We start from the raw sequence: 12,776 nt of genomic DNA, 5'->3' as shown, positions 1-12,776 counted from the left end.
TAGCAAACCTTAGACACAGAAATAGGTTTTAGACTGTGCCTTCAAATATAATTTGTTGAAAATGAAGAAAGTCTATTATATCTGTTTAATTTCTGTTTAAAACAATGTCAAGATATTTCTTTGACTAAAAATTTAGCTGTTAATGTGTTGTCTTGGGGAAGTGCTCTGATCTTTATGATTAAAATAACTACATAAGTGGCATGTGCCGGTGATGCCAGCTACTTGGAAGGCTGAAGTAGGAGGATCACATGTTCAAGGCTAGTATGGACAGCTTATCTCAAAGTGAAAATTTTTTAAAGGCCTGGGGATATCAGTGGTAGAATATTTGCTGAGTGCAAATGAGGCCCTGAATTTGAATGCTGGCACTGCAAAAAACAACAAGCAAAATAAAACTTACTCTTTCCAGTGAACCAATAAGAGATTTTCCTTTCTGAAGGGATAACTTCATTCTTCCAGATAAAATTCATATTAAGACAGGAATTGGATTGCATACCTTGGCCTCCAGAAGATCCCCCCCGCATTCTTCAGCATCTTGAGAGCTTTGTCTCCCACCAACGGTGCCCCTGCAGGGAGTCTGTCTCCATTTTTATGCCAAGTTTAAGCGTACGTGTGCTGATCTTTCCTCACTGCGCACGCATTCATCACATCGGACCCTAAAGAGTCCTGGTATTCTGTCAAATCACTTCTCATATTCCGGGATGTTGGCTGCAGAATCCCGATTTCCTCATTATCCCAAGATTAGTGTGACTACCTGCAACTAGATGGACATTTGAGTTAAAGCAATAATAATAATAATAATAATAATAATAATAATAATAATAATAATAATAATAATAAAGGAGGAGGGAAGGAAGAAAGGAGACAGGCAGGAAAGAAGAAGAGGAGGAAGAAAGGGAAAAGGAAAATAAGACAACTCTGGGCTATATGGATGGTAGAAGCTACAAGGAATGATCTAAAAATAGGAAAGTTTACATTTTTTAAAACTTAGTACAGTAAAGAATTACATCTTTAATAACAATGAGGGCCGGGGATTTAGTTCAGTGGTTCAGTGGCCTTCCTTGCAAGCGCAAGGACCTGAGTTCGATCCCCGGTACCAAAAAAATAAATAAGAACAGTGCACTGTGTTCAAAATAGAGGAGTATTTTGAGGGGTATTAATGGCAGCGTTTCATTTACTGCCATAAACTATTTTTAAAGTTATAAATTCATCTTATTTTTCCATCACACTTTGTAGTAAAGAAAAGAGATTGTCTTTTTTTCTTTTTAGTCAACAATAAGATATAATAACATAAATTAAGAATTTTGACAAATTCCGACACACATATTCTGTAGATTTACATTAATGAAGAGTGAGGACAAAAGCTAAACAAGAGTACATATTAGTGTTTTTTGTCTACAGATTTGAATACCACTAGCAACTCCTGACCTTTGATTTCTGGAAGGTGTGATATTAACTAATTCAATCAGTGATAAAATATTGGGGTTTAATAGAAGTTCAGATGTTTTTGGTATTGATAACGGTGACTGAAGGCAAATGAGGATCCAGTTGGTAAAATAATGAAAATCTCAATTCACATCAATGAGGGATATTGACCTTTTTATCATTTGAAAACACTTGATATTAAGTAAAAGTACATGTAGCTTTCTAGAGGAATTCCAAGAAGAGTTGTTCACAAATGACCCTGAAAATCCTCCAAATGTTGATTTGGATATTACAAATAAATTGTAGCCAACAGGTAAATTAGCAAATATAGAATTGGTGAATAGTGAGGGTCAGCTGTAAATGGAGCCGTACATAATGTAATCTTATTAAGTCAGCATAATGCTTTTGTGACTCCTCAATCTTCTTATCATTGAGCAGTAATCTATGGTTTGGACTTCCTACATCGTTACTATGTTATGTTTGGAGCACATCTGGATAGTTTTCAGGTTTTGACAACTGTGAGTAGTGCTGCTGTAAAGATTTGTACACAGATTTTTCTGTGGACCCAAGCTTTCATTTCAGAAGGGTAGATATTCAGTGTTGAGGCTGTCAAATCATAAGGTATGTGTATGTTTAAACTTATAAGATATTGGCAACCCATTTTCCAGAAAAGCCATATTGCTTTACATTTGCTCTATCAGCCTATCAGAGTTCGTATTTCAATACTCTGGTAAGCTAAGGCAAGAGGAAGTTTGAGCCATGCCTGGACAATTGGGCAATTTTAAAAGACCCTGACTCAAAATATAAATAAAGGAATATAGCTCTGTGTAAAGGCCCTTGGTTCAATTCCCAGTACACTTCCCCCCAAAATAACTCATTGCAAAACCCCAAATGACATAGATTTTCAGTTTCTTCTAAAAATTTTGTAATTTTTACATTTAGATCTGTGTCCCACTTTGGGTTAATTTAGAGAAAGTGTGTGGTTTAGGTTAAGGCTATTTTGGTTTTTTGTGTGTTTTTATTTGGGGTCTATTTTTGCTCTATGAATACCCAATTGTTTCAATATCATTTGTTGAAAAGATTATATTTTATTGAATTACTTTTGTGACTTTATCAAAAATCACAGGCATATCTATGTGACTCTGTTGACTTCTGTGTTCTGGAACATTAAATGTTCATTCCTTTGTCAAATTGTAATGCCTTCATTACTAGAGCTTCATAAGTGTGAAAATTGGATAGTAGGATTCCACCAACTTTACTCTTCTTTAGATATTCCAGTACCTTTGCATTCCATTTGATTTTAGAATCAAATGCAATATATAAAAATATACAAAAATTCTGTTAGGATTTTTATTGGTATTGACTTCAATATACAGATCAATTGGGAGAATTTCTATTTTACTACATTGTGTTTTCCAATCCATAAATGTATTTATTTGTGACTTTTTCTTTCATTAGTGTCAATAATTTTACTACAGGTCTTGTATATTTTTTGTTAGATATGCACCCAAGTATTTAATTTTTGAAGCTATTATAAAAAACATTAGATTCTTAATGTCAGTTTCCAATTTTACAATGCTTAGTTGTAGAAATATGATTGTTGTTTTTGACCTTGATTCTTATGACCAAGCTAAACTTACATTATTTCTAGAAATTTGACTCCATGTAATTTGCTGTATAAAAAAAAAAAAACAAAAAACGTGCTTTACTAAAAAAGTTTAATATATTCTCTTCCAAATTACATGCCTTTTATTTAATGTTTTGGCCTTCTATAAAAAATAAATAGTGGTAAGAGGAAACATCCTTGCCTTTCACCTGGTAGTTTTTTGTTTTTTGTTTTGTTTGTATCAGGATCGAACTCAGGACCTTGGCTTGCTAGCAGGCAGTGGAACCACTGAGCTAAATCCTCGCTCTGGTAGGTTTTTTGAGTTTGGGGTTTGGTTGGTTCAGTTGTTTTGTTGTTTGTTTTGTAGATTGTTTGTTTTGGGATTTTTTGTTTGTTTTATCTCCTTGTTGAAAAAGTGACCTTTTATTTCTAGTTTTCCCAAGGGTAGACTTTAAAAAATATTTTCCTGAATTGATTTCAGTATATAGAATTAGCAGTCTTCTTTGGAATACTAATATGGTAGATTGCACTGATTCCCAGACATTGAACCAGTGTTGCATTCTCTGTATAAATCACAGTTGTCTGCAGTACGTTATTCTTTTTATATTATTTCTGGATTCAGTGTTCTCTTCTTTTTGAGACTTTGTGTCTATGTTCTTCAGAGATATTAGCCCATAGTTTTCTTTTAATGTCTCTGGTTTTGTAAGAGGATAATACTAATCTCATAAGGCAAGTTGAAAAGTATTTCCTTCTCTCTCATTTTGTGGGAATGATTGCATAGGATTATTTTCCCTGAAGTGTTTGGTAGAACTCACTGTGAAATCATCCGAGCCTGGAGATTCCTTCTTAGAATTTTTTAAATATTGAATTAAACTTCTTTCATACTTATTCAGTTTATCTTTGGTGGATTTTGGTTGGTAGCTTGTGGATTTTGAATAATTTGTCAACTTCGTATTGTTGAACTTGTGGGTAGAGAGTTGAGCGTGGAACTCCTTTATTACCTTTTTAACCATCGACTGGATCAGTAGCGACAACCTTTTTTATGTCTTATATGTGTAATTTGGGCCCCTTTTCTTTATTATTCTTGTGAAAAATTTATCAACTTAGTGGTATTTTCAAAGAATCAATTTTGGGGTTTATCTCTTTTCTGTATTGCTTTTCTGTTTTTCTTCATTTTTTTCCTTCCACTCATTTGAATTTATTTTGTTGTTCTTTTTTCTAGTTTCTAACAATAGTAATTTAAGTTATTGCTTTGAGACTTCTTTTCTAATATAAACATTTAATGTTATAAATTTACTGTGAACACTTTTAGCTGCAACATATTTTACTTTTTGTTCACTTAAATAGTGTAGTTCTTTGAGATTTCCTCATTTATTCATGGATTATTTATTAGTTGTTTAATTTATTTTTGAATATTTTCTGTTACTTTTCTGTTACTGATTTCTAGTTTAATTCCGTTATGTCTCAAGATACACTTTGTATAATTTCATTATCTTAAATTTAGCCCTACTTAACTTTTTGATTTGTCAGCTAATCAGCATTCTGTATTCCAGTGAAGCAAGTATTCTAAATGTTGGAAGTGTGTCGTGAAATAGATTTAAACCAGGTCAATATGATGCCTGAGACCCAGTATATTTGTAATGGAAGTTCATTATTTGTATTTTTATATTCAATCGAAAAATTTGTAAGAAGACATTCAAATATTGGAAGCCTAGAGTTTAGGGAGTCTTATGGATGATTTTGGTTTGTTCTCTGGTTTGTGAATAGAATTTCCATTCCACCCCACATTCATCCTACTGATTTTAGACAACAGGAAAAGGACCTTCATGCTTTAAAAGATTATTCAACAACCTTGAAATAGTCTCATGAATAAAGTCTTGGAGTAGGTATCCTAGAAAGAGATTTTTCTCTGTATTTTGGTAGCCTTTTCCTCATTGCAGATTTTTTTTTTTTAAAACTCATGATTTGCTGTCAGTTTTAAGATATCCTGCTACGTTCTCCACACCGTCCCCAAACTCCTGGATTTTCCAGGGAGAGTAGAATAGAATGAAAGACCTAATGGTATACTTGGATGAGATTTTAATTTGGAAATTAGAACACTCTTGTTGGTACTCTGAGAATGGAAAATAACTTCTGCAGTGTCCCTTACTTATTTTCCCAGAATCTTACTTCAGGCTAGGGTATCCCAATCCTTGACCTTGGATTTCAGTATGAATTATTCTCCTGACATTTTGGTATAAAATTCACCCTCAGAGATTTAAAAATCTGCATTTGTAAAAAGTACCAAGGATGTTCCTCCCTGGGTCACACTATCATTGCATGGTTTAATCGATCTAAGGGCCATTAATGCTCCCGGGTTAGTGATTGGAGTGTCTTCACTTAGCCCATTCCAGTTCAATCACATTGCTAATATTTCTTGCTGCAGTTGGCAACTTCTTATAAATAAACTTATACTAAGAATAGCAGCCACAGTACTATTTAACAAACCCAGAAGCACCTGTCTTTGTCACAATACCTGACACCCAAGATTTAAGGGAGGAGAGGTTTACTTAGCTCACGGTGACAGCCCACTGTTGGCTGGCTGTAGGGAAGCAACAGCATGGCAGAGGCAGAGCAGAAGAAGGCTGCTTCCTTCCTGACCCTCTTTCAGTAATAATTCATGGCTATTCTCATCAAAGAACTTGTCCTTAATTTCCCTGGTTTGTGGTTGTGTTTTTAATGAATGATTTTTGGTTCTGACCTCATTCAAGATAGGATTCATGGTCAGAATTCTTTTAATAAGACTATCATATTGCCCATTAATTTTCTCTTCCTCCTGTACTAATAACCCTGCTTCTTTTTTTTTTCTTTTATTCAGTTGTTAAAATTTAGACTCTTGGTCACTCATTGTCATAGTAATGCTTTGTAATAAACCAACCCCAAACCCAGAAGCTCTTGGGTAGCAGTAAATTATTTTACAGCCATGAGTCTGCAGTGTAAGTGCAGTCAGCTCGTCTAGGATGGGATTAGTGGAGCTTGGCTCCCATCTGGGTGTTCCGCTGAGCTTGGTTACTGATGATCATTTAGATTCAGGGCTGCTCCATGTTTATTTATTTGAGGACTTTAGGTGATACGAAGTAGATATTTAAAGCTTCTTGCCTCAAGTCTGCCAACATTCGGTTGGCTGAAGTAACTCACATGACCAAACCCAAGATCAAGAGGTAGGACAACGTACCTGGCCAGTGGAAGAATGTTGCTGTAAATACTAACATACGGTGTCAGGAACTGTGACAAGTACCTCAGTGTTCCACAAGGACCTGTTCTGTGGAGATGATGACTGATCTTATTCAGTGGTTCTGAGTATGTGATCTGGAAACCTATGGGATTCCTCAAGACTGTTTTGCAGGTCTGCAAAGTCAAAACCATGTCCACAAACCAGTGATGTGTGAGTTGATTTATTTAGTCTTATTCTGTCATGATGACAGTATGGTTTTCCAGAGTCTACAAACTATATAACTTGACAGCGGATTGAATGGATTCAGATATGAAAATCCAGCTGTCTTCTGAAGAGGAAGACATTAAAGAGATATGCAGAATTTTAAAGAACAATGCCATTCGTAGTAATTACTTAAAAATATATAGTAATATCCATAAAATATGCCATTTACTTAAAACGGCAATGGCTTTATAATCATTTAAATGAAATTATAAATAAATATTTTTATAATTCTCACTTTGTCAATATAGTAAATATCCATAAATATAGCTATATAAGAAAGTTCTTTGGAGGCTTCAATTATTTTTTCCCTGTGACAAAAAGTGTAACATAAAATTTACCATCTGAAACATTTTTAAGGGTACAGTGTAGTAGCATAAATGCATATGGTTGTGAAACATACTTCCAGAACTTTGCTATCTTATAAATTTGAAATTCTAAACAATAATTCCTTTTTCCTCCTTTCTTCAAGCCCCTGGTAAACACCATTCTACTTTCTATTTCTATTAATTTGATTAGTTACTTCATATAAGTGAAATCACATAGAATTTACCCTTTTGTAACTGCATTGTTTTGTTTAGCATACTATGCTCAAAAGTTCATCCATACTTGTAACATGTGACAGGATTTTTAAGAGGGATGAAAGTGTTCCACTGGATTTACAGACCACATTTAGTTTACCTATTCATCTATCCATGGACATTTTGATTGTTTCCACCTCTTGGCTACTACAAGTAGTGCTGATGTGAACACAGGTGTGCAAATACCTCTTTAAGACTTTGATTTCAATTCTGTTGGATATGTATCTAAAGGTTGAAATTATGGATGATAGGGTAGTTGTATTTAATTCAATAATTTATTTTTAACAACTTTTATTATGAGATAATTGTGGATTTACATACAGAGACATACAGAGAGATCTGTGTACCTTTACCCATTTCTCTTCAAGGGAAACATCTTTAAAAACTAGCACAGTGTCTCAAAGAGGACACTGAAATTAATAAAATCAAAATATAGAATGTTTCCATCACCACAGGGAGGCCTCGTGGTTCTCTTTTATAACCAGATTCCTTCCTTTCTAATCCCCCCATAACCTTTGTGTGACTGTTCTTTATTTTGCATACTTGAAAAATAGTGTGTCACTTCCTTTTGATTTCCATGGTTCTCTTGAAGTTTACAGATAAATTCCTAGACTATACTTTTCAGAAGTTTAACTTGGCGTGGGTTCCTTCAGGTTTATCATGTTTGGAATTTGCTCTGCTTATAAAATCTGTAGTTTTATGATTTTTGCTAAATTTGAGAAGGTTTCAGCCAGTATTTTAGCCTTGTCTTCTTTTTCCTTTTTCTAGTACTCAAGTGACAGGAATGATAGATCTTGCAGATCTCTGAATATTTATTTGCTTGTTTGATTAGATTCTTTCTCTTGTTCATATCCAGGTCCTATCTTGTACACCTGTTTTTTCTTCTGACTCCTCTAGTCTGCTGTTGACCCTCTGCTGTCCACTCTATTTTTTCACTTTTCAATTCTAAATTTTTCCTTTGATTCTTGTTTATAGCTTCTATTCCTTTGCAGAGACTCTTTTACTTCTTCCGAGCATGTTTGTAACTGCTCATTGAAGCGGCTTTAAAATTCATGTTGGGAGCTGGGGAATCATAGCTCAGTGGCAGAGCTCTTACTTGTCATGCAGAAGACCTGGGCTTGATCCACAGCACCACAAAAATAAGTTGGGTAATTCTGGTGTGTCTGTAATCTCAATGTTTGTATATATAAAATTTTTAGTGCTTAGTGTGTTTTTTTTAAATGGCCATTTACACAGTAACACCCATAAATTCTCCATTTCAATCCTTTTTCTAAAAGTAAAGAAAACATACCCTATATTTGTAAAACTCCATTATGGAACACAGTAATTGTGACAAATATACTTTTTTTTTTTAAACCAAAAATTGTTCATTATTTATCATCATCATGAAAAACTCTAAAGCTTTATTTGCTGGCAACTTATATCAACTGATACTTACTTGGGTTTAAAATATCTTTAAATAGACGTTTAGAACAGTTCTGGGGTTCACAGCAGAGTTGAGTGGAGGGTACGGAGGCTGTCTACACCCTGCCCTCACTGCCCGTGCACAGCCTCCTCAACATCAAAGTGGGGTGCTTGTTACAGTTGGTGAACCCACGTGGACACACTGGACTCCAGGCCCGTCGTTTGCATTAGGATTCATGCCAGCTGTGCTTTTTGTGACTTGGGACAAGTTTACAATGATACGTATCTATCATTCTCTTATCATGCGGAGTAGTTTCACTGCACTAAGACTTCTGTGCTCAATCTACTTTTCCTTTCCTCTTCTCTAACCCTTAATGATTTTTGTTACACCAACTTTGAGATTGGGAGGGTTGTATGATTACTTTATTATGATTATGTATGATTATTATATCTGATTAATTACTTTTATGGAAACCTGAATATTTTGAGTATCGTGAGATATAAGAACTGCTGGTAAAATTCAAGGGTGCATAGGGTTTAAATTTCCTGAATGGGTAAAACAAAACAAAAAATTTTAGGGGTGGCCTCAGTAAGGTTCTAATACTGAACCACAGAAAGACAGTAGAAAACAAATGGTCATCTCCTAATTTATTACATTGTTTTACAGAAGAGGTATTTTTACCACACACATACACACACACACACACACACACAAAGCAACCAAAAAATCTCAACTAGCAATCCTTTCAATCATACAAATTCAGCATTATAAAAACTTTTGCCTCCATCGTCTTTGTTACTTCTCTCACTTCTCTCTGGTCTCATAGAAACTCAGCTTCACTTAGACATCTATGAACAGCCGCTCCTGTGGGAACCGCTGCTGTCCTTTACCAGTCTGGCAATGGTGATTGTATTACCTAGACCCGTGTTCTGCAAGTCCAGGGCAGTGATAGTGTGTGGGGAGGACTGGAATGGCAGACATTGGTTGCAATTTTTAGGTAAAATTTTTTTCTAAATGTCTCCGTGGTTTCCTTTTTCTTTACCCAGATGATATTGTAATAGGTATAATTTTAGCAATAAATAAATAAATAAAATTAAAATATACACTGGGTGCAATCCAGACAGAATTAGGCTGTGCAGCTGCTTTCCCTTAGACACACTGGCAGTATTCCTCAGTCTGTGCAGGCTTCCTGAGCCAGAGTTGAGAGAGGGGAGGACAGGACCTACTGTTGGTCCTTGGTTCTCCAGTGATCAAGGGAACACGTCTCCAGGGTATGACGCTGAACCACTGGGCTGAGTGTACAGAATGAAGCTGTTATGTAATAAATAGCACAGGTTCTTGGTAGGGGAAGGAATCATTCAAATCTCTGGGGTCTTGCTTTACTTCAACAGAATTCTCTAGACTGAATTATTTCCCAAAAGGCCATCAAGCCAAGTGCAGTTTAATCCCAAATCCTCCAAGCAAAAGCTTGCCATTGTCAGCGGTGCACCCTCCTCAGGATGGAAAGATGGCTCTAGCTTTCTGCTGGGCTGGGAAGCACTGATTGCAGGAGAGCAAATGCTATCACAGTCTAATCAATCTCACAGAGCAGATGGATATGGCAATTAGTGCAAAAATAATTTTGCCAAGAATATTAACACTTCTTAGAGTTTATCAAGGAGGAGTGAAGTTTCTACTCAATAACTTTCTAAATTTATAGAATATTTACTGTTGAGCAACAGGGTGTAAGATTTCTGGTCTTATGCTCTGCTTTAGGCCAAGGCAATTACTGGAAATTAGTGAATTGGGTTCTTTATACACATCAAATGAAATGTAGACTTGAGGATGAAAGAGTTTTTGGGTTAATATATTTTCCAAGTCTTCTGAAAAATATTACATAGATAAAATTCATGTTGATAACATGCCAATTCTCCCCAAAATGATCTCTGGAATTCATCAAAATCTAGCATATTTTTTGTAGAAATTGACAAGATAAATCTAAAATCAAAAGGGAAATGAAAATACTCGGCGACCACTTTGAAGAAGAAATTTAGAAGGCTTAGACTACTTAACTTTAAAACATTGTAAAGCTATAGTAGTCAAGATAGCATGGTTTGTTGGAAAGGTAGAAAGCAACAAAACAAAACAGAGGACGCTGAAAACTCAGTAAGAAAAAAAAATCTTATAAAAATGGACAAAACAACAGACACTTCACAGAAGAACAAATATGAATAGCAAGTCAACAAATGAAAATTTATTAAGGAGATGCAGTGCATCAGGGAATGCAAATTAGAATCAGAATACTATCACTACACACTTAAAAGCATGTTTCAAACAAAAAAGACTGACCATATCAAGTAAAACTGGTATCTCTGTTCGCGAATACTTGTGTTTGGCAAAATTTTATTTTTGTTTGTGCACTTACCACCGAGTGACAAACACACCCACAGTCATCTTTCCTGCATGAACACAAATGTGACCATCTTTTCCAGAGTGGTGGAAAGTTCATGAACGGAGGTATAGCTGTATTGGCAAGATTATGGAACAATGGGTACTCTCACAAACAGCTGGTGTCAGTGTAAAACCACTTTGGAAAAGTTTGTCAGTTTCTTAAGAAGTTAAATATGTATCTACGATATCCACAGAGAGTTATTTACTCCTAGGAATTTGCCCAAGAGAAATGTAAGCCCATTGTCCATTCAAAGGCATGCATATAAATCTTCATAGCATTTTTATTTGTAATAGCCCCAGACTAGAAAAAACCTAAAATATCCATCAGGCACTTAATGGATAAACAGAGTGCAATAAATCCATAAATGGGAATATTCCTGTTACGGTTTAGATCTGGATGTCCCCCCAAAGTGCCATGTGATCATAGGGGGGCTTTGGGGGGCTATGGAATTCTGGGGATATTACAGCTGACTTGCTGCTTGAAGGTGAGATCTGGTTGGAAGAGATGGGTCACTGGGGGCCGTTGGGCAGGGTATATTCTCCATTCCCTGTGCCTCCCTTCGGGTTCTGTTTCCCCACCGCCATAACATGAGCACCATGTCCTCCACGGCCCTCTGCCCTGCCATCCTACCTTGGAGCCAGCCATCTATGGACTGAAATCTCTACAAAGTGTGCACCCAAGTAAACCTTTCCTCCCTTAAGTTGGAGGGTGTTTACTGTCGGAGTCTTGTCTCAGGGACAGAGAAAGTGGCCAAGAAAATTCCTCAATAAACAGAAATGAACAAAGGTGAATATTATAATAATTATGCTGAGTGAAAAAAGCCTAACAAAAGTAAGGACATTCTGAATGATTCTGTTCATATAAAATTCTACAATATACAACTGCTCTAGAGTGAAAGAACATAGATTAGTGGTTTTATGGGGATCATGAGAGATGAAGGGGTGAAAGGGAGAAATTAGTACAATAGGGCACAAAGAAACTACTACCAGGATGACAGATAAACTCCTTACATTTCCAGTGCCTGTTTATGTATATACAGATAATGGCGTATATTTTTTACATATATGTTAAAGCATCAAATTGTACACTTTAAATAGTTTATTGTATGTCAGTTATACCTCAATAACTTTTTGCTGGTACATCTAATAAATTATATAATTTGTTGTATAATTCCATATAGGATATCATGATAAGCATTTCTGTGTCAAGCTTATCTTTCACTGTATTATTTTCTATCCAATTTTTAAAAATAATTTTTATTCTATTTAATTGTAGTATATACGAAAGTCTTAGCAAATTCTTTTTGTAATTACATGTAGAACAATGATTTTTTAAAACAGATATGATGCTTTAAAGACTACCAGAAGCTCTTCATATTTGCCAATTTAAAATGCACCATTAAGAGAACTGTCTGTGGAATGTGGTTCTCATTCCACACTATTATGGCCAACTTTTCTGCCAACTGCAGATTTCATTCATTTGTCATATTTCTATGGCAAGATTGACTAAATGATCGTGAATTTCCTTGAACTTATATGGCCATTACTTGCAGTTTAAGCATTACATGAAAAACTTCACAGACACTCGAAAGTCCTACTGATGTTAAATGTACATTTTCATCTAACGTTATTTTATTAGAAGATCAGTAAGATAATTTTTTTCAGAATAATCCCCAACACCTCCTGACACTCGAGTGGTTTAATTTTATTTGATGTTACCCTTTAAAAAAAATAGGATTGATGCCAAATGCCTGTTAACTTCACTATAGGAAATAATTATTAATTTCATTTGAAAAATAAGCTTACTAGACTGTACTAGAGTATAAATTAATTTCATACCATTATATATATATATAT

This window comes from Fukomys damarensis, unplaced genomic scaffold (genome assembly GCF_012274545.1).
Source record: "Fukomys damarensis isolate Sample0158 unplaced genomic scaffold, DMR_v1.0_HiC HiC_scaffold_28, whole genome shotgun sequence".
NCBI lineage: Eukaryota > Metazoa > Chordata > Mammalia > Rodentia > Bathyergidae > Fukomys > Fukomys damarensis.
This window is presented reverse-complemented; position numbering follows the sequence as displayed.